The following is a 22,014-nucleotide window of genomic DNA, read 5'->3' on the forward strand; positions in this document are numbered from 1 at the left end:
CCTAGAACTTACTCAAAAAACGTTTTTGCTTTGTACAGACACCCGGAGAATCAACTCCACTCGGAAACTACAAAGACAAGGATCAATTAGTCGCCTTAATTAGGCTAATTTGAGTCAACTTCATTAGCTCCATTACCTCTTTGACTGATGAAAAATGAGCAGAGTGAAGCATTTGTTTGTGTTTACTAATTGCAGTTGTTGTAACGAGCCACTGCCTGAGATGAACGCCTTCGTAGCACTACCAAAAGACACGAGAGCTTTACTACATTGTGTGAGTTATCTCCCTTAATCATTCAGTTCTTATCATAGAGTAATGATCACGGCTTTCTAATTATCATGGCGCTGCGGTGCTTTAGTTAATGAGGAAACTGTCAGCAGTTTGATCACATGTGGTCCTTTATCTAGAATAGTGTAAACTCTGGCTGTTTTTCCAGAGATTTTATTAGGTAGATGACAAATTTTTTTGCATCGGGAACTTTGATAAACAGCTTGCGTTTTTCAATACGAGACTGCAATAAACTCTGCCATAATGACTCGACTAGAGAATGCACCACAGTAATGAAATCTGAGTCTAATGCGTGTAAATAAGTCTTTCCACTAACACACGCATGTATTCTCACACACACACATACACACACACACACACACACACATGCCAATGTTTTTCTAGAGGCAGTGTGCGAGCCCGAAAAAAATTATTAGGCCATATTGCTTTTCTCAAGTTAATCATCTTTTATGTTATTCATTTGTCAATGGTTATTGTTTGTCGATGTAATGCAGCTGCAAGACAATATGAAGTGGAATGCAAATGTGGTTTAGGGAAACTCATTGCTATGCATAGATAGACGTGCAGAATTTACATTTACGATTACAGTCATGATACAATCATCTCTCATCATAATTCTTCTGACTGGGATGCCAGCCCAGATAGCCAACGCGCTGTATTTTTCCTGCATACTAAGTAAGTTATTTGTCTTGAGGGGTCATTTCTGGGTATGACAATCCACACATGGATTCTGGTAAAGGCCAGTTCACTTCTGTAAGGTTGATATTAGGACCAGGACTTCTTTTTCAGGAAAACTTAGACTAATGTTTGAGGTCTTTCTGAAGCCGTACTGGCAGGGAAAACTCTTGGCCAAAGCTACGATGCTGTTCTTGCTGTGTTGTGATCACAACGGGAGATGTTCAGTGTACTAGTAACTACTGAGGCGAAGCATTTCCGAACGCTCACGTTGTGAGGAGGGTACAGTGGGAAGGATCCCGTTCTCCACCGCCAGGCAAGCACATCCAAATCTCTCGTCACACGCCGGAAACTAAGTTGGAAACTCTTCAGCACATCCTCATCGTTCTTGGTTTGGTCCCTCCTCCGTGGCCTCGGGTGTTTTTTTACTGGAGCTTCCATTGTGGTTCCATTAGTCACGCTCTCTCTCCACCCAGTACCAAGGTCACGCAAGGTCTCCCTCCCAGACCTCACTAATCTCCTTACTGCAGCCAGACAGCCACTGTCTGACGCTCTGGAACTCTACTAAATCACCCTCCGCCACCAATATAGAGCAGGCTTGCACACCCATCACCGCCACCACCTCTCCAATTCCAGTGATGGCGTTGACGTTTGAATACCCTATGGACAGTGCTAAACTTCGGAGAGGTCCGGATCGTTCGTGTCACCAAATCCTCAGATTTAACTTGGCGGGGTTTTATAGTTTAAATCTTGATGGAATGTGTACAGTAATGAGTCAAATGCATTGTCATCAACAGAGTGGTTGTCCGTGACGACCATGTAACCACGAGAAAGCCGTAGACTCCGAGAGCCGATACACACATCAAGTGTATCCAGCACAATGAGGCACAAGGAGACTCTTGGGTAAACAGTCGGCATGTTTGTCTCTGACTGTAAGGTGCATCTCGATAATGAATTGGTGCAGGGGCTTTCCAGGTGATGCATTTGTCTTTATAGACTCAATTATCTCTGCCATAAAAGGGCCTCTCTGAGCTGGCACTAGGCGTAAAAATACATAACTCCTTATAAGCCCTTTATGAGAGGAGAGCAGAGGGGCTACCTGGGCCTCCGCGGCTCCCCTGTGCTCCAGGAGGCTAGTCTCTTAAACCTGGATGTGTCACTGCAGGTTTTTCCTCAGATTGTACTCGTTCCGACGGATCTAATCACGGCTTTGCTGCATTTCGACTCTCTAGGACCCTGCGAGAAATAGCAGCTACAGCCATTGGAACCATGTAACTTTTTAGCCACAGGGTTTTTATATTCATATGCATCGCGAGTTTCCTGGACAGTAAAACGACTTCATTTTGCAGCGTAGATACTTGTGTGTTGGGGGATTGTATTTACTGTGGATAGTTTAGATTTGAAACGCACGACTGTCATTTCCTTTTTGTGCCGGCGTGTATTGCCCCGATACATCTTATCTCAGAGATATAGCGCAACTCCAGCAAAAGCCACTTTATTTTAATGTGACAGGTATTGGATTTGCTGAAGAGAGTGTATTTAAATGTGCTTGAACTTGGCACATTCAGGGGTTTTGCTCTTTCTGCATGTGGTGCCGATCTGCAGGGAGATGAGTTTTCTAGTGTTCCTCTCCAGATTTCCCTGTGGCAAATCTTTTTAACGCTTTCTCTACCGAAGGAATTCTTTTTTGCAGGTGGCAGCTTTTTTTGTGGTAAAAGAGGAGACTTTAATCTCAGTAACCACAGAGTTCAGTAGAAGAGCTGTTGTCCAAGTTTCAAATACAACCCCTCTATGTCTTGATTCAGTTTTACCGTACTGAATATCAGTAACATTCAAATTTCATAACCAGATCCATCTCTATAGGCCCATTAGACATGCCTTGCTAAAACTTGATTGACTTTAAATGTAATTAATTTGGTTAACATTTCACTTGCAGCTGTTGATTCTGGCCCTTTATGGGGTTGGTTTAACAGTACTAGGTGAAGAGTAAAATATTAAATCGGTGTAATTACCATAATCCCCAATATAGATACCATATATCCATATTAATCAAATCCCCTCAAATGTTGTTTTCATTGGTGTACTTCTAAACTGTAAAGATTCAACTACCCCTCAGCGACCGGATTAAAGTAATAACAAGCTGCTTGGAATCTGATTACATTCCGGCGGCCATCTTGTCGTGCTCAGAGGACTCACTCCCAATATCGTAATCAGGCGAACCGCTAAAGTGAAATAGTAATTAACGTCCTTCCCCACCTCCTCGCCCCTACACACACTCCCTCAGGGTCGCCCGGTTTGGACGCGGTTTACACAGGAAATTACATCAGCAGTTCATGATGTCAGGGACGTCATGAAGACTTGTTACTCTGTAAACAAATAACACATTTATCCTAGAACTTGTGTGTTTTACCCTATTCAGTTCTTAAAGCCAAATTAATTTGTTTACTGGGACATGGGGAGCTCAAACCTCCAACCGAGAGGGGCGTTAGAATGTTGCTCCCCACAGCTTTTCGGCACATGCAAAGTGAAGAGCAATGAGTCGCTGGCGAGGAGAGAGCGCTTGTTTGGATCCTCCCTGCCTCATTAGAGAGAACGCACTCAGACAAGGGAGGAAAGGCACACTAGCAAGATGTTGGAGGCCAGATCAGGCGACCCAATCTCAACCCAGCAGCCTGCCACTCTCGCTAGCCAATTAGTTCTCTCTGTGGAGAAGCTTTCGTCCACCACTGATAAGGACGGCCTCTTCCATTCCCCCCTTCTCAACCACCCTGTCTTCAAGTTAGGAGGTGTGTAGGCATTAGCGCTCAGATTACGGGGTTTGTATCGGCGAGGCACAGAGGAGAACCTCTTCAGTGGAGCTCCTCATTCCTCTAGACAGGAGGAGGCGTGTGGGTGGGGGAGGAGTACATATGGTCTGACTGAGATAAGATGAGGAGAGTGTCTGGGAGGGGAGTAAGGTTGTGGAGGAGTGGGGGGAAAGGGGAACTGTAGGTCTTTGGTGTGTTTGAGAGGGAGTGTTTGTGTGTGTGTGTGTGTGTGTGCATATCAGTCTCATGACAGTAAAAGATTGCTGAGGATGTGTATTTGGTGCAGGTTGTCGTCACAGATTCCTCTTCGAATCAAAAACAATCGCAATAAGCATCATTTTGTCACACCCAGGGAGAGATGGTGAGGAAGGGAAATTGCCTTTTTGAGCCGTGCTGTTGGCTTTGCTTTATGTCACCCAGGCATGAAAATACCTTCGATAAGACACGCCCAAAGATTGGTTTTAGGCCCACTCTACTCTACTTACAACAAACTGTGAGTGGCTCCAAGCATCCAAACTTCACAATGTTCAAAGGAGATTTGTGAAGCAGGGTTACATTCAATCCCACCCCCAATTGTTGGCCCGGAACACTGAATATCCAGAGGCATTTCCAAATGAAGGCCCAGCTCGCTGGCTCCAGCTATCTCACCGCCCGTCGAAGAGCTCTTTAAACAGCCTTGTTTCAGGCCCAATGAATTCTTGATATTCTCGTGTTGTTACAAACAGTTGGATTATGGCCCATTGCATCTTTAACACGCCATAGTTTTTCTCTCTCCCCTCTGTAATGCCCCAGACTCCAAGCTATTATCCTGACAAGGAGTTTACCAGCTCTGCTGTCTCAGCCTCTCTCAGGTTGAAAGAATGACTACTTCACCCGCTCTTCTTAGCATAATGTCTGGCATGAAGAACATCGGTGCTTTCAGCGGAAGAGGCTTTTGTACATGTACCCCGTCCATGCTCCTACTCCATGCCACTTCAGAGATGAGGGGCCGTGTTGCTTGGACCTGTGTAGCTGCCCTGGCAGCTGTGTGCCGTGTCTATAAATATCGTGTTGTTCTTTCAGGTGTACTTTGATCATGCAGACTCATCTAGGCCAATGAAACACGAGACAGAGAGACATATATCATCTGTAAAGGACTTCTCTCCTTCAGACGTTCCTTCTGGACTGGGAGACAAACCAGCCCAGACAATGCTGGAACAGTGTTCACAGACGAGGGACGTATGCTTTGGATCTTAAAGAGTTTCTTTCTATCCCCTCCATGTTCTGTCTTTCTCTCTTCCTTTTTCTCCAGAGTTCCTCACAGAACACAGAACTGTTCCACAACCACAGGCTCTTTTCGGTAGCTTGGTCGTTGTTAGCTAATTGAATCCCGGCTGCTCTGTTTTCAAGGCTCATTTGCATCTTGTAGGATAAAAAAGGCTTTTTCTCCCGCCCAACACCTGCCTGATAGGAAACAGCTTTTAATCAAAGTGCCCAAATATGGTTGTCACCCTGACATGGAGAGACTTTGTAAAGAGCTGTCATTTCTGAATGCCTCACCTGAGCTGTGTGAAAATACCACCGACCTGAAGCTGACAAATTAACGTTGCGATTTAGTCGTTGTGTCATTCCAAATCTGAAGCCAAAGGGTGCAAAGCCAAAATTATACAAAAACATTTAAAAAGATTTAACTATAATCCTCATAGACACTCTGGTTGTCATCATTACACTACAGTCAGTCTGAGCTACCAGACAAAACAGCTCCCGGTAGTCATGATAATAAGAACTCTCGACAAACCAAAAAATACATTGATTTGGCACAACTTGAAAATACAAAAGATGATCCAGTAAAATTCCTAGAGACTTTGCCTCTCCTCCAACCCAGTTCTGTGTAGCGAGGCCCTTGAGAGGAGCCCTGGCTCCCAGGCAGGGCCGAGCCTTGTCTGAGTGGTTATCCATCAAGCTTCATCTTATCTCCGCAGGGAGGCAGTCAAAGACACACTCGCTGTTTGTTCACCGCGATTACCACCTCAGAGAATACCTCGGAGCTCTTGTGTGACCAAATTGCCTGCAGGAACACATTTTGGAGAGAGCAGAATCCGGTGCCATTAGCAGAGAGAGCAGGTGCGCTGCCTTTGCTCAAATCCCAGGGTTTATTCGTCAGTCGCAGGCCTCTGGATTAGGCCTTGTTCTCACTGTGAACCCTGCACACAAGCAGGTGTGGGGGTTTTGGAGATAACGGAAACTGTTTGCAAACAACCCAAGTCGTTTTCTTAGATGATTGTCTTATTACTGTGTCTCATTGAGCTGTTTTGCACTACGGGGGAAATAAAGCAAGATGTTTACTCAGGGATGTTTCTCAAGATGTGGACTGGGGCCTGTGCTCTGCCTGCCTGGAGACCATGTCTCTCTCTCTCGTCCGTGTGACTGTATGACACGCAGGCTCAGCGGAGAGGGACACTTCTGTCACTGCTGATTACATGGAACTTCCACAACTACACACTGTGATACACAACTACATTGTGATACACAATCACACTGTGATACACAACCTCACCGTGATACACAACCACAGAGAAAACTCAGGAAACCTTCTGTCTGTTACCTAGGGAACATGGAACCAAATCTATGCATTCACATACACATACACACCATATACATGTAGAGTACCACAGGGAGATCTGTGTGAGTGATTCAGCTCACAGGCTGGCACACACACACGGACACACACACAAGTAAACAGTGTGTCTCACCGTGTTAATGCACACACACACACACACAACCCACAAACACTCATGTACATTATCTTCCTACTCCCCAACGTACTCTCCCCCTCGCTCCCTGATTTCTGTGTGGATATTCTGATTGTTGCCCCCCCGATGATTAGCACAATTTATTCCCCAGCCATGCCAAAGGGCCATTTAGCAAGTTTTGCAGACTATTCTCATTTATCAAGATGGGAGTCGGGACATGATGTGAATCTTAATAAGGCTCCTTGCGGAACGTCAGCATCCAGGCGACGACACGCTCTTGTCTCGGGCTCTTGAGCTTTTCGGAGCTTCTTTTCGGAGGCGGCTGGAGAGACGAGGGAGCATTTCATGGAGGACAACCGATAAGGAGAGGTCTTTGTTTTGTGGTCCTGGCTCTGCCTGTGTAGGGTGGCCCTGGCAGCATGTTCCCCCGCCAGCTCTGCTGCTGACGCTGGTGCAGGTAGGCGACGGAGGAGGAGGAGGCCAACAGCAGGTGCTGGACACAAATCTGAGATCGGTTCATCCCCGCCCCAATCCCTCATCTGAACCAATAGGGAGGCGATGGAGACACTGGCTCTGGACCAGCATCCGGCTGCTCGTGAGATCCAGTGTAGGGCAGCCAGGGGTGGGCGCAGACAGGGCTGGGATTCTGAGGGTTTAAAGTGCTGCCCGGCAGAGATTAGCCTACGCTCGCTGGGCATCTGAGAGGAGGTTAGTAGCCTTCTCGGAGCCTGAGGGAGTTGTGTGGATTGTCTTCTTCAGGTCCGATATGTTACCACCCCTCACCTGTCAGAGAGCCAGTGCTGTTGGCCGTTTCACAATTTCATGGGTGCATTTGGGTGGGTTATCCTTACCTTAGCTCAATGATATAACGTTTGTATCAGGACAATTGAATGTGTCGTTTCCTGCTAATGCACCTGAACAAACATGCCATAGTCACCCAGAAGGCTACTGCATCTCCGGGGCGAACTCTTCACCTCTGTCGAACCCTGCCGTGACAGTTTATCTTTCCTCTCGTTCTTTTCTCCCCCCTCCCTTAAGCCGCTTTCAGACAGATTTCTGCATCCCTCTGCACTTTCCAGACCCCCCCCCCCTGCCCCCCCCCGCCCCCCCCCCCCTCCAAAATGGTAGAATCATGGGAATCTTACAGAATTGAATCTTCACTCTCTGATTGGATTGTGCCTTCTTCTATCTTCTCCTGCTGTATTAAGTGGTGGGTTTGGAGGAATAAAGCAGGTGATGGATGCCTACTCCTGGCTCGGCTGTGCTCAACGCTGACCTCAGCAGAAGGCCCTTCAGGCAGGAGAGAGCCGGCCTCCTGATTTACCGGCTCTGGTGCAAACCCAGGAGGAGAGCTCCAATCTGACCCTATGGCACGGCAGATGAGATCTCTCTCTCTCCTTGTCACCCTCTTTCTCTGTCTGTCTCTCTCCTTCTCACTCTCCATCTCTCTCTGTCTTTCCTTCTCTCTCTCTCCTTCTCTCTCTTTCTCTCTGACTTTCACTCTATCTGTCTCTCTCTTTCTCTCTCTCCCTCTTTGTCCACTCTCACACCCAATTTTTCTATCTAGTCTGTATTTCTGTGTATCTTTCTTTATTTTTCTAAAAGAGACTTGTTTGTCTTCTCCTCCCCTGTTCCTTAGCAGTGCAGAGAGGTCATTACTGATCCTCTGAATCTCCTGATTTTGAGATAAGCTATCGAAGTTGTTAAATACTGAATGGGACGTTTTTTTTAGCATCTTTCTCAATCGATTATTCTCTCAAAGCTAATTAGCCAGGTTCCTCGCATCTGCTGGTTTATCTACTAGCGCTTTTAGCGCTCTCCCTCAAACCTGTCTGTTTCATCTTTACAGGATGTGACTGGAAGGGAGGGAAGACAACAGCAAGATTTCAAAAGATTTATTTTCTACTCTATACTCCATTGATTGAGCTTCTCTTCGTCATTGTCAATCGCTCGGGTGCCGATCGTGCCTCCTTGTCCTTTGTGTGACCCTACTGACCTTTTGAATCGGCTGCGGTGATTGGGTCCACACCTGCATGACCAGGGGACATGTTCATGACCCTCGGACCAGGGACGGCGATCCAGTCCAGTGGATCTCCTGTACATTAACCACTTAGAGACCACCTAGAGACCTCACAGCCAATCACAATATAGGAGACGTGTCATGTAGATGAGGTGTTTCATGTCAAGGATAAAAGGGGAGGGGAGGGAGGAGGGAGGGGGGGAATCCGAGTCCCCTGGTGTAGCTGAACTCCAGGTCTGCCTGGCTGGCTGCATGTGTGGGTGCCTGTGTGGGTGTTCTCAGATGTGTGGCCCCTCCCAGCGTGAAGGACTTGCTCCTGCTGTTAGACGGGCCTACAGGGCTCTCCATGGGGCTCACACACACACACCTCTACTGTAGTCTCTGTTGACTACTAGCTGGCTGACTAGTTATCTGGCACATGTACTGTGTACAGTGTACTGTACAGCGCACTGTGTACAGCGCACTGTGTACAGCGCACTGTGTACAGTGTACTGTGTACAGCGCACTGTGTACAGCGTACTGTACAGTGTACTGTGTACAGCGTACTGTACAGTGTACTGTGTACTGTGTACAGCGTACTGTACAGTGTACTGTGTACAGTGTACTGTACTGTGTACAGTGTACTGTGTACAGTGTACTGTACAGCGCACTGTGTACAGCGCACTGTGTACAGTGTACAGTGTACAGCGCACTGTGTACAGTGTACAGTGTACTGTGTACTGTGTACAGCGTACTGTGTACAGCGCACTGTGTACAGCGTACTGTGTACAGCGCACTGTGTACAGTGTACTGTGTACTGTGTACAGTGTACAGCGTACTGTGTACAGTGTACAGTGTACTGTGTACAGCGTACTGTGTACAGTGTACAGTGTACTGTGTACTGTGTACAGCGTACTGTGTACAGCGCACTGTGTACAGCGCACTGTGACTGGAACACAATGAGTTGGCACTCTCACCTTCTCTATTGCACTCCACCTTATTTTGCTTTTAGGATTTTCTGCTCCGGTTGTGTGAGGAGGGTTTCATCTTGGGGGGCTTCAGGCTGTGTCTTGTCCACACGTGCGCTTGGGGGAGGGGGGGGGGATTCTCTCTGACATGAATTCATTTCAGAGAGAATCTCCCATCCCAGCACAATATGTTGGGTGGCAGGGCCAGGTGGACAGAGAAGATACAGAAATCTGGAGTCGTCTCTGTATTTGCAGTTGCCGACCCATTTCACACAGCTCGTCCTCCTCCCCTCTCCTCTTCCCCTCTCCTCCCCTCTCCTCCTCCCTTCTCCTCCTCCCCTCTCCTCCTCCCTTCTCCTCCTCCCCTCTCCTCCTCCCCTCTCCTCCTCTACCCTCCTCCCCTCTCCTCCTCCCTTCTCCTCCTCCCCTCTCCTCCTCCCCTCTCCTCCTCTCCCCTCCTCCCTTCTCCTCCTCCCCTCTCCTCCTCCCCTCTCCTCCTCTACCCTCCTCCCCTCTCCTCCTCCCTTCTCCTCCTCCCCTCTCCTCCTCCCCTCTCCTCCTCTACCCTCCTCCCCTCTCCTCCTCCCTTCTCCTCCTCCCCTCTCCTCCTCCCTTCTCCTCCTCCCCTCTCCTCTTCCCCTCTCTTCCTCTACCCTCCTCCCCTCTCCTCCTCCCTTCTCCTCCTCCCCTCTCCTCCTCCCCTCTCCTCCTCTCCCCTCCTCACCTACTCTCCTCTCCCCTCCTCCCCTGTCCTCCTCTCCCCTCTTCACCTCCTCCTGCTTTATCAGACAGCAGAAGAGAGCACAGCGTCCCTGCAGCAGGAGAGTACCAGAGACATCATTACTCAGCTGTTAAACTGTTATTTGCAGTTGTCACCCTCAGCAGGGCTGTGTTGATAAAACCTCTCCTCACCTGCACCCTCCTCCACAGGCCTGTCCTCCACAGGCCTGTCCTCCACAGGCCTGTCCTCCACAGGCCTGTCCTCAACAGGCCTGTCCTCCACAGGCCTGTCCTCCACAGGCCTGTCCTCCACAGGCCTGTCCTCCACAGGCCGCCTGTCCTCCACAGGCCTGTCCTCCACAGGCCTGTCCTCCACAGGCCGCCTGTCCTCCACAGGCCTGTTCTCCACAGGCCGCCTGTCCTCCACAGGCCGCCTGTCCTCCACAGGCCTGTTCTCCACAGGCCGCCTGTCCTCCACAGGCCGCCTGTCCTCCACAGGCCTGTCCTCCACAGGCCTGTCCTCCACAGGCCTGTCCTCCACAGGCCTGTCCTCCACAGGCCGCCTGTCCTCCACAGGCCTGTCCTCCACAGGCCGCCTGTCCTCCACAGGCCGCCTGTCCTCCACAGGCCTGTTCTCCACAGGCCTGTCCTCCACAGGCCTGTCCTCCACAGGCCTGTCCTCCACAGGCCTGTCCTCCACAGGCCTGTCCTCCACAGGCCGCCTGTCCTCCACAGGCCTGTCCTCCACAGGCCGCCTGTCCTCCACAGGCCGCCTGTCCTCCACAGGCCTGTTCTCCACAGGCCGCCTGTCCTCCACAGGCCGCCTGTCCTCCACAGGCCGCCTGTCCTCCACAGGCCGCCTGTCCTCCACAGGCCTGTCCTCCACAGGCCTGTCCTCCACAGGCCGCCTGTCCTCCACAGGCCGCCTGTCCTCCACAGGCCGCCTGTCCTCCACAGGCCGCCTGTCCTCCACAGGCCTGTCCTCCACAGGCCTGTCCTCCACAGGCCGCCTGTCCTCCACAGGCCTGTCCTCCACAGGCCTGTCCTCCACAGGCCTGTCCTCCACACGCCGCGGCCTGTCCTCCAGGCCTGGTCTTGACTCCTGAGCCGTGTCGGTGAGGCCTGGGGGGGAGAGGGGGTCATGGGGGCCATGCAGTCCTGCCCCTCGGACGTCCACTCCATTGCCCGTGTGATGAATCGGCCCCGTCATTATTTATCTGCACCTTCGGGGTCCAGCCTTGATCGTCATAGCAACGCCGGTGCCGTCTATCTCTCTCCACGTCTGCAACACGGTTGGACGATGGATGGGCCAATCAGGAGGAAGCGCTTCGAGGATTTGAGGAGATGGACGTAGGGATGGCTTGCTTAAATGTATTTTTTTCTCCGCCCTTTTATTTATTTGAAATACAATTCTTTGGTGCATCACGCGTTTATAAGAGTCCTAATGTTTACAGCAATAAATATAGCATTCATGGGTGAAATACAAATTATTTTAGTGCTTCATTTGTTTTACATTCTATTATTTCGCTGGCTGTCTGCTTTTTTTGGGCAGCAAGTTCATTTATTACACGCATCATTAGTCCAGGCCCGCAAGGTACAACACCTTCTATTTTTTCTCTGTGATGACACCATATTTTCTTAGATTTTCACCAAAGACTGCCACATAATCATTTTTCAGAGCTTCTTACTTTTTCCAAGGTCACAACCTAAAATAGAACAGCTAAACTCCTTGTCTACAACCAAGCTGGATTAAATCCCATCAGTGAGAAGCACTGTTGCAGTTTGTGTTCACAAGGAATCCCAGACCTCCCGTTCCTTATGCCGTATTCCAGACACAATGCCGGCTATTCATCTGGACTACTTTTGTGTGAGGGCTTTCACCCCCACGCTGCAGGCAGGAGATCAGAGGTGACCTGGGCTCGATGCCCAGAGGGTAGAGGAGGCCCGGTCTCTGGCATCACTGCCCCCCCGGCCCCCCGCCTTGCCCCTCTGATGTGGAGGTCTGTGTGAAGTGCCTCCAGACCCCCTTGGCCTCAGCCCCAGCCCCTTGGCCTCAGCCCCAGCCCCTTGGCCTCAGCCCCAGCCCCAGGGCCTGTCCCAGGGCCTGTCCCTGGGGCAGGAGGACCCTTCACAGCCCTGCCTGACTCCTTGACAGCTGATCTCTCCTCCGCGGAGACGCACCTTCACCGCTGACCAAACGCCCCCGTATAGACGACAGACAGAAGAACTCTGACGCTGTAAAATGTCTCCAACGTTTGTCCCGAAAAGAAAAAGAAAAAGGTCAGAAATGACTCGTTCTGCTCAGTGGTTGGTCCCTGACAGTCGAGGTCAGAGTTCACCTCTTCTCTCAGTGTCACCGGGAAGTAGGACAGTTAGAAACCACCCATGCAAGTCGGTACAGGCAGCACACATGCACAGAGTGCTCGGGGCAGGAAAGGCTGCACCTTCAGTGTCCTGCAGCCCCACTCATCCTCCAGCACTAATGCAGTGTATGGTTGCCCGATTCCCAACTGGTTTCATGGTTATGCTTTTGTTGCGACGTATCAAAGCATGCCAACCAGAAAAACAACTTCAAACCTGCTTTTAAGGCAAGATTCTATAATAATTTACCCCCCACCACAAACCAGCTCTCCCCCCCCCCCCACCCCTCTCACTGCAGTACCACCCCCCCCCCCCCCCACCCCCCCTCTGTCTCATGGTTACCGGATGTTTGTTTACATCCTGTGTTGCTCCTTAGAGTCTTTCGCAGCAATGAGATGCAAATGTGTTTGTGTAAATGAGAGTATGGAGCCTTGCTGTTTATCTGCTGGTGTCTGATGGGATGCTGCAGCAAGGTGTGGCAGAGCTACCTATCTTCAGTGTAGGAAACACCAGCTGAATGGAGATTACAGGACTACAGTATACGACACACAGACACATACCCACCCCCCCCACACACGCACACAAAAATACCACCCCACCACCACCACACACACACAGAGAAATACCTCCCGACACACACAAACACACACAGCAGAATGCACATACCTATACTGTACATGCATACACCCAAACACAAGCAGTAGTTAATAATGGAGTCTGCTACACCACACACACATACACACACACAAACACACACAAACAAATAACGAACAAACAAATTGGAGGCTAGCCAAGCCTTGGAGGGCATGGGACAATTCTGCTGATTCCTGTTAGCAGGTGAACATGTGTTGGCTTAGTTTGATTGGTCTCTCTCCTCGTGGAGGGTTGTCCTTTCCCAGGCAGAGCCTGCGGTCTGGACCAGCCCGTCTGCAGGGCTGTGGAGGAGAACAAGGAGAGAAAATGCTTTGTCATCTGTTCATAGCCTGCACCCAAACCAAAAATTCACATTCATCCAATGTGCACATGCAGCATTACCCGTACAGTACAACAAGTGGACGAGACACATACAATATTCTTTGTGTGTGTGTGTGTGTGTGCGTGCAGGAGTTGTACTACACAGTAGCTGTGTGTTCGTGTGTGTGTGTGTGCAGGAGTTGTACTACACAGTGTGTGTGTGTGTGTTTGTGTGTGTGTGTGTGTGTGTGTTTGTGTGTGTGTGTGTGTGTGTCTTTGTGTGTGTGTGTTTGTGTGTGTGTGTGTGTGTGTGTGTGTCGGCCCCCCCACACCCCCTCCTCCATTCAGGACACCATCGGACTGTGCCGGATCCAGTACCGGTGCGGGGGGGGCGGGGAGGATAAGACGTACCCTGTCACATAAAGCGATGGCACAAATTGCACAACTTGGCTAATAAAGCGACAGGGAAAAAGCTGCCAACAGCTTTTCTCCAAATCTCCCAGTAATTCCTCATGAGCTGCAGCATTACTGCATCACAGTCCGCAGAGATTAACTTCACACAGAGAGTTTCCCCCAAGCCGACTACAGATGCAACACGACCGTGGAGGCTTTTGTTTGGCAGAGGTCTCCACCCTGAAACATGCAGTGGCATCCACACGTTTTGACTTCTGTACCCAGGTAGGAGAGTACTGTGGTGTACTGTACCCAGGTAGGAGAGTACTGTGGTGTACTGTACCCAGGTAGGAGAGTACTGTGGTGTACTGTACCCAGGTAGGAGAGTACTGTGGTGTCCTGTACCCAAGTAGGAGAGTACTGTGGTGTCCTGTACCCAGGTAGGAGAGTATTTGGTGTACTTGGTGTACTGTACCCAAGTAGAAAGCTCATCTCTGTGTGTGCCTCTAAGGGATTTCGTTGTCCTGCAGTATTGACCCTGGTTTGAGACAATAGACTGTGAATAAAGATCGTTCTCTGACATAGCAAGGCTATTGATCTCTGCATTGATCACAACAGGCAGGTTTACTGTACGCCTTGTGCCGGTGACGGAGGGACGGAGGAGGGGGGTGAGGTGAGGTGGTATTAATCCATGTGAATTAGGAGCGCTGCGTGTCGTGCAATTTCATCACGGCTAATATTTGTCGTCCTCTCTGCTGGCCCAGTCCAAACACCTAGTCTGCAGGCTCCCGCCAAGAAGACCTCAGCGGGACGCGCTCCATTTCTGACAGCTCCAACCTTCACTTCACTCTGCATCCCCACATCCTCCTCGACTTCCTTCCTTCCTGGCGGCAAAAATATGATACAAGCCATCCTAAGTCAATTTGGCTAAGTGTTGCAGTGAGGTAGGCCCCTGTCACGAACGGCATTAAAATCGGCGTTTCCATGACGAGGCCATTGGGGGGGGGTTTATCGTTGGGGGCAGTCGGAGGAAGTGATGGTGTCGAGGCAGAGATAAGTCACGGTAGCGTGTGACAGCTGTCCCACTGGCCCAGGCACACACAGGCGTGAAGAATGCAAATATTTAGTGGCACCACCAAGGGGGAAGGATCAGAGTATTAGCAACATTAAATGTATAATAAGAAACTCTCATATTGACAGTTTTCAACTAGCCTATATACTACAGCAAAATACAATTCCTGAAATACAGTTATGGCTTTTGATTTGGTGTGGCACCATGAGATCCTTTGCTGCCCTAGGAAACATTTCTGGAAGCTCCACTGCAAATACTGAAGCCTGCGATCAACGCCAGCCATGTGTCACACAGTGCTGCACGGAGATAGCTCTACCTGCAGAGAGGAGGAGAGAGAGGGGAGGAGGGGGAGAGAGAGGGGAGGAGGGAGAGAGAGAGAGGGAGGAGGGGGGGGAGAGAGGGGGGGAGAGAGAGAGGGAGGAGGGGGGGAGAGAGAGGAGGGGGGGCAGGGGGAGGGGGAGGAGGGGGAGAGAGAGGGGGAGAGAGAGGGGGAGGGGGGGGGAGAGGGAGGAGAGAGGGAGATAGAGGAGGAGGGGGGAGGGGGAGGAGGGGGAGAGGGAGGGAGCAGGGGGGGAGGAGGGGGGGATGGTAATATGATCAGACTGGATCTCATCAGTATGGTACCTGGGTTATCATCGTGGACCGCACTGTACAAACACACACACACACATATATAAATACAGGCCTACACACACATGCATATTCATGCACACGCACACACGCAGTTATACACGCACCCCCCCCCCCCCCCCGCAGTTATACATGCAGACAGACACACACAAACATGCTCATGCACATACACCACACATTCTCAGTCACACCTGAAGCAGACACTAGACATGTCACACTCTCAGTCTCCTGTCAGTGCCTTTTCACTCTTTCTCACACACACACACACACACACACACACCAACAAACACACACACATAACCTTTTCACATGCTCTATCCCCTGTCATGGACTCATCAAAACTGATTATGAGGGTTAGGGGAGAGCACATATTGGAAGCGGGGCTGAAATCAGAGATTGGTCTGGGATTAGGTTGGGATCTAACGTGGTGGCAGATAGTGTGCGTGGCTCACATGGTTACACAGTCTGCCAGCCCTCCATCACCTTCTCTCCAAGCACTTTGTCATCACTTTCACCAGCCTCTAAGGAAACATACTCAAATATACTGGATATTTCTGTCATTTAAATATATATTTGTTTATGTTGATGCATTTCAACAAACTTGATGTACTATGTATCTAAACAACTGTGTGTGTGTCTCAAATCTTATTTCACGAGCATAAAATTCATCATACTTTCTACTCAAAAATATTCCCTATTGCTGTTTGAGATGGTTCTGAGTGGCTGGTTTTACAAGACTTTTGTATGTGGCTCTATAACTGAGGCCTTGGCCCTTAGCTGTGCGTGCCACACAGTCGAGATCAGCCAATAAATACACATTATCCAGGCTAAAGGCTATCCAGAAAAGAGTAACTAAAAACATCTCCTTTCTTTCATTCTTTCTCTCTCCCTCTCTTCCTCCCTCCCTCGCTCGCTCTCCCTGTCTCTCTTTCTCTCTCTCTCTCTCTCTCTTCCTCCCTCTCTCTCTCGCTATCCCTGTCTCTCTCTCTTCCTCCCTCCCTCGCTTGCTCTCCCTGTCTCTCTCTCTTTTCTCGGAGCATAAAATACAACCGCACACACGTCTGTGCAATGCATGCTGGGAATCGGGTGATTGACAGATCAGCACTTCCAGCCTTAAATTTATGCGTGTGCCTTGGTGTCCACCTTTAAAATATTCACTGGGACAAGGTCATAATTTAACTTCTCTTGTGTTTACTGCACCCCCACCCCCCACCCTGCCTCCCTCCTTCCTTCTTGATAGCATTGCTCGTAATTTATTGTATTGTTTTTAATTAAATGGATTGCAAGCGGTTTAAGTGCCAGGGTTTTAAGACAAGCTATTTTTTAAGAAGCACAAGGTTATCTGAATTCCCCAACTCCTACTTGTTGAGAGCCCCCATAAAGTTGAGCGCAGCCCTTAAACCCTGCCCGTGGATTGGATTGTTGGGGTGAGCGTCTCAATGAAGAGACTTTGTGTACCTCCGTACGGAGGCCTGGAGGGACAAATCTAAAGAGGTTGATGAGGAAATGAGCAGCCGCAACGGGCAGGGGAAATGGAGGATTGGTGAATCCATTCACCACGCCAGACAACTCACTAAAGTACCGGTCAAGCCTTACGTCCGAGTACGGCCGAGAGTACTGGGACGGCCTGGAGATTATTATTATTATTATTAGTAGTAGTAGCAGTAGCAGTAGTAGTATTTCTCTCATCAGGGTCACAAGGAGGCATGTCTCAGTGTGTGTTTGTTGCGTGTGTGAGTGCTGGTGCATGCGGGCATGTGTAAGACTCGTAACAGTGTGTGTGTGTGCGAGCATGTGTACGGGTTGCAACGGTGTGTGTGTGTGTGTGTGTGCATATGCATTCTTCTATCAGGAGACACACGTGATGCGATGTTGACAATTTGTGAATACAAACTAATATACAAACCAAGTCCCCAGTCTAGCGTTGGCTATCTTCCCCTCTCTTGCTGCACTGCTGCACACACACACACACATATCCCCCCCCCCCCACACACACACATACTCTTTTGTTTGTCGCACGCCTGCATATGCATTTATAATGGAAATCTGCACCTTGTGTTTGCACACAAGACTCTCCTGAGGCCTGCTCCTTGGCAGGAGAGGGAGGCGGGGGGAGGCAGGGGGGGGAGGGGGAGCAAGGGGAGGGAAGGAGGGGGGATGTGAAAAGAAGGAGGAGGAATTGGAGAGAAAACGGAGAGAGGGAGAGAGGAGTAAAACCCAAGGTTGCCGTAGAGATAGCAGGACAACAAACTGGTCCTCGTCACACATCTGTGCACAGTACCAGGACGCCCCCCCCCCCCCTCCTCGACACCCTCCCCTCCCTCATCCCCCACATCAAGGCCCCTGCCTCCTCTCCTGCAGGGACCAGGCAGTGCTTCCCTGCTTCCAGAGATCTTAAGGACAAAGAGGGGGGGGGGGGGGGGGAGAACGAAGGTAGATTTTCGAAAAATCCTCAGCGGAGACGTTCCTGTCAGACATGGACGCGTCCGGTCTCTCATTCAGCTCACGAACCGTGTTGATCCGGTCCAGATAAACCGGCACCCTGGTGGGCGTCGCTGCACCCCTCGCCCCTGCCTGTCACTGTGGATTGGTTTCCTGAGCACAGTAAGCTTCCTCGGGATTGGCTGAACGGAGAGTTTCAGTGAGCCTCACTGGGATTGGCCTCTAGGCTGTACTCTGGAGGGAGGCGGGGGGGGGGGGGGGGTACCGTGACGATTGAGGGATTGAAAGAAGAATAAAGATGAAAGGATGATGGAGAAGAAGAGGAGAGAAACTTTCAGCAGATATGAAGTGTTAGAATAGAGGGTGCTGAGATGGATCTGTTGTTGAACCTCTGAATCAGCACCACCCTCTCTCCCTCTACACCCCTCTCTTTCTCCCTCCCTCCCACCCTCCTCTTTCTCACTCCCTCCCAGCCTCCTCTTTCTCACTCCCTCCCACCCTCCTCTTCCTTGCTCCCTCTCTCCTCTTTCTCCCTCCCTCCCTCTCTCCTCTTTCTCCCTCCCTCTCTCCTCTTTCTCCCTCTCTCCTCTTTGTCCCTCCCTCCCTCTCTCCTCTTTCTCCCTCCCAGCCTCCTCTTTCTCCTCCCTCCCTCCCATCCCTATCTGTCATTCTCGTCCTCCGCATTTTCTTTTTCTCTCTCCCCCTCTGAGAGGGAGGGAGGGGTGACTGGGATATTCCCCTTGGGGTGTACAGATGTTGATTGGAATGTCAACACAGTTGCAAAACAAACATGTCCTCATTGAATAAGCATTGATACTTTGAGGTATTGCATCTGGAAAGGACTTGAAAGATGAGCTTCGCTATTAGGTATTATTTAGTTTTAAATGTTTTATGGGGGTATTCTGAAGAGGGCCGAGGTGCGTGTATCGGTAAAATGGCCAATTTGGACCTTTGCAATAATCATCCTGTCTGCTTAAGTGTTTTGCTTTTCTGAAATATCAATGTGAATGAGGCTTTAGATCTTGTAAATGTCAGCCTCTCCAGCAGCACGGCCTGATGTGGACGAGGGCTTCCCTCTTTCTCTTTATTAGAAACTGCAAGTGGCAACTCGGATCTAAGATGGATTCGAGAGACCGCAGATACAGTGCGGCTAGTTTGGTTTGTTAAACGTTTTAGATCAACACTTGTATTATTGTTTTTGTTGATTTTATGTTAAGCACTTTGAGCTGCAATTCTTGTATGAAAAGTGCTATATAAATAAAGTCTTACTTACTTACTTACTTCTCTCTCTTGTTCTTTTGTTTTCTCTTTTTCTCGTCTCACTCCCCGATCCTCTCTTTCTTTCTCTCCGTCTCTCTCTCTCTCCCACCTTCTCTCTCCTTCCTTCATCCTCTCTCTTTGTCCAAATATCCCTCCCTCCCTCATCATCTCTTTCTCCAGCTCTCTATCTCTCCTACCTTCTCTCCTTCTCTTTCCCTCCTCCTTACTCTCTCCCCCCCCCCCCAAGTCCATCGGTCCAGAGGCTAACCTCAGAGGACTCTGGAGAATGGTCGTGGATAAAACGGTTTGCTTATTGCATTGTGTCGCTCCATAAACTCACCACATTACTTAATGAGCGAAGCGTGAGTGTTGGTCATCTCAGTAATGAGGTGCGATGGAAACATGTGAATGACTGGAGATAGGCCACATGTGAGTGGGGAGAAGCCTAATTGAATGCTACAGAGTACTGGAAGTGGAGGCTTATGACCGGGGAAAGGCAGGGAAAACAACGAGAGGACATCAGGCAAGCACTATGCATGCCTGTCCCTGATGAGCACACACACACACACACATTCACCCTCTCATCCTCTCTCCCTCTTTCTCACTTTCTGACGCACACACATACAGTGCACAAACACACACCCACATAAAAGCTAAGTTTCACTCTCTCTTCCTCTCCCTCCTACTCTCTCATGAATACAAACATAGTAAGCACACACACACACACGCACACACACACACACACACACAAGCTGTGTGGACAGGGACTGCTGAGCATCAAAAGCCTTCCTTTGTTGTTTTTCGTCTGTTATTATTTAGACTTAATTGTCCGGTTCAAAATAGACTCCCTCCTTTCTGTTAAGTGAAGGATTTAAAACATTTCTCTTTGTTATTACTGCCGGGGTGTCAAATAGAACACAAATGAATCCACATTTAAACACGGCCTTTTCAATTTGCTCTTGTAAGTTTCTCTGGATAACTATGCCTAATAATTGCTAAAACTCTAAACGTCACTCTCCACTTTGAAATGCAGCTCAAGTCTTCAACAACAGCTTCATTCATCCAAGGCTGAAAACCAGAAGTGGCTAAACACAAATGGGGGAAAATCCTGTTTTAAAACGTCTCAGGATTCACACCCTACAGGAGATGTTCGTAAACACAGTGGGTCACGTATGTCAACCTCCGTCGCTCGCACACGTCAACACGCGTGTGCGAGCCATGTGTCCTCCGCAGGTCTACCTGGGCAGGTGTGTCCCTGGACCGCTGCTTCAGAGAGGGCTGTGGAGCAGCTTGGTCACATCGCTGAGACTAAGAGAGGAGAGGAGAGGCAGGGAGAGATAAGCAAGAGGAGAGGCAGGGAGAGATAAGCAAGAGGAGAGGCAGGGAGAGATAAGCAAAAGGAGAGGCAGGGAGAGATAAGCAAGAGGAGAGGCAGGGAGAGATAAGCAAGAGGAGAGGCAGGGAGAGATAAGCAAGAGGAGAGGCAGGGAGAGATAAGCAAGAGGAGAGGCAGGGAGAGATAAGCAAGAGGAGAGGCAGGGAGAGATAAGCAAGAGGAGAGGCAGGGAGAGATAAGCAAGAGGAGAGGCAGGGAGAGATAAGCAAGAGGAGAGGCAGGGAGAGATAAGCTAGAGGAGAGGCAGGGAGAGATAAGCAAGAGGAGAGGCAGGGAGAGATAAGCAAGAGGAGAGGCAGGGAGAGCACACAATCGCATTAGGGGCTTTTTTAAATTATTTTTTTACAGGCTGGGCCAGAGGTTGGGATTTAAATGTGTCCCTTTGGTGTCCAAGAGTGTGTGTGTGTGTGTGTGTGTGTGTGTCTCCTCAGTGTAGACGCCCTAACCTATGTATTCAACCATATGTGTAGATGAACAGAGAACATGGCAATGAAGAGCTTCTCTCCCCTCCTCCCTTCCTCCTCCCCTCCTCCACCTCTCCTCCTCCCCCCTCCTCCCCCTCCCCTCCTCCCCTCCAACCCTCCTCCCCCTCCTCTCCTCCCCTCCACCCCTCCTCCCCTCCACCCCCTCCTCCCCTTCCCCTCCTCCCCCTCCCCTCCTCCCCCTCCAAGTGGCCGTGTAACAACCTATAATCCCCCTCTTCTTCTGGCTGGCAGTGTGTGGTACGAGCTATAAGTATCCAGGAAGCATGCTGCATTGCAGTCACTGAGACATGTACATGCTTTCAGGTCCTTGGGTTAATACTCTGTGTGGTGAATCTACAGTTGTACGGTGTCTGACGCTGCAGGAACATCGTGGCTTCTTCCCTGATGGCAGTACCTGTCACACTGTTTTGTTTTCAGTCCCCCCCCCGCTTCCCCTCCCCCCCCCCCCTCGTCTAGAGATGTGGTAGTACATCTGTTTCACTGGTTTGTAGATGTGCGGGGCCCTCTAATGGTCTGGAGAGGTACTGCGACTCGACGGCTTGCTTATCTCTCCTCAGCCAGCACTGTCCCTGTCTGTCAGAGACTGCTCCAACACGGAGAGCTCCAGGAATATCACCTAGACTTTCCGTGTCCCTTCTGGTTGAATTACATCCTTAAGGTGTTATCTTGTGTGCAAAAATGAACAAAGCAGAGATGGCCTAAGAAAATGGCCATTTAAAATGCATGTTTATTGTTTTTATTAGACGGTTTTGTCGTATCATTCTTGTTTTAACGAGGAAGTTGTCACGGCAGGGGGTGATCATACACGTCTGTGAGCAACACTAACGAACGAAG

General features: G+C 49.9%; 1 protein-coding gene across 1 annotated transcript in view; it reads left to right on the forward strand.

Moving 5' to 3' along the window:
- Positions 1 to 22,014, forward strand: part of LOC136966436 (interleukin-1 receptor accessory protein-like 1) — a 167,526-nt gene that overhangs the window by 123,344 nt on the left and 22,168 nt on the right. The window lies entirely within an intron of this gene.

Source organism: Osmerus mordax, chromosome 22 (genome assembly GCF_038355195.1).
Source record: "Osmerus mordax isolate fOsmMor3 chromosome 22, fOsmMor3.pri, whole genome shotgun sequence".
Lineage (NCBI taxonomy): Eukaryota > Metazoa > Chordata > Actinopteri > Osmeriformes > Osmeridae > Osmerus > Osmerus mordax.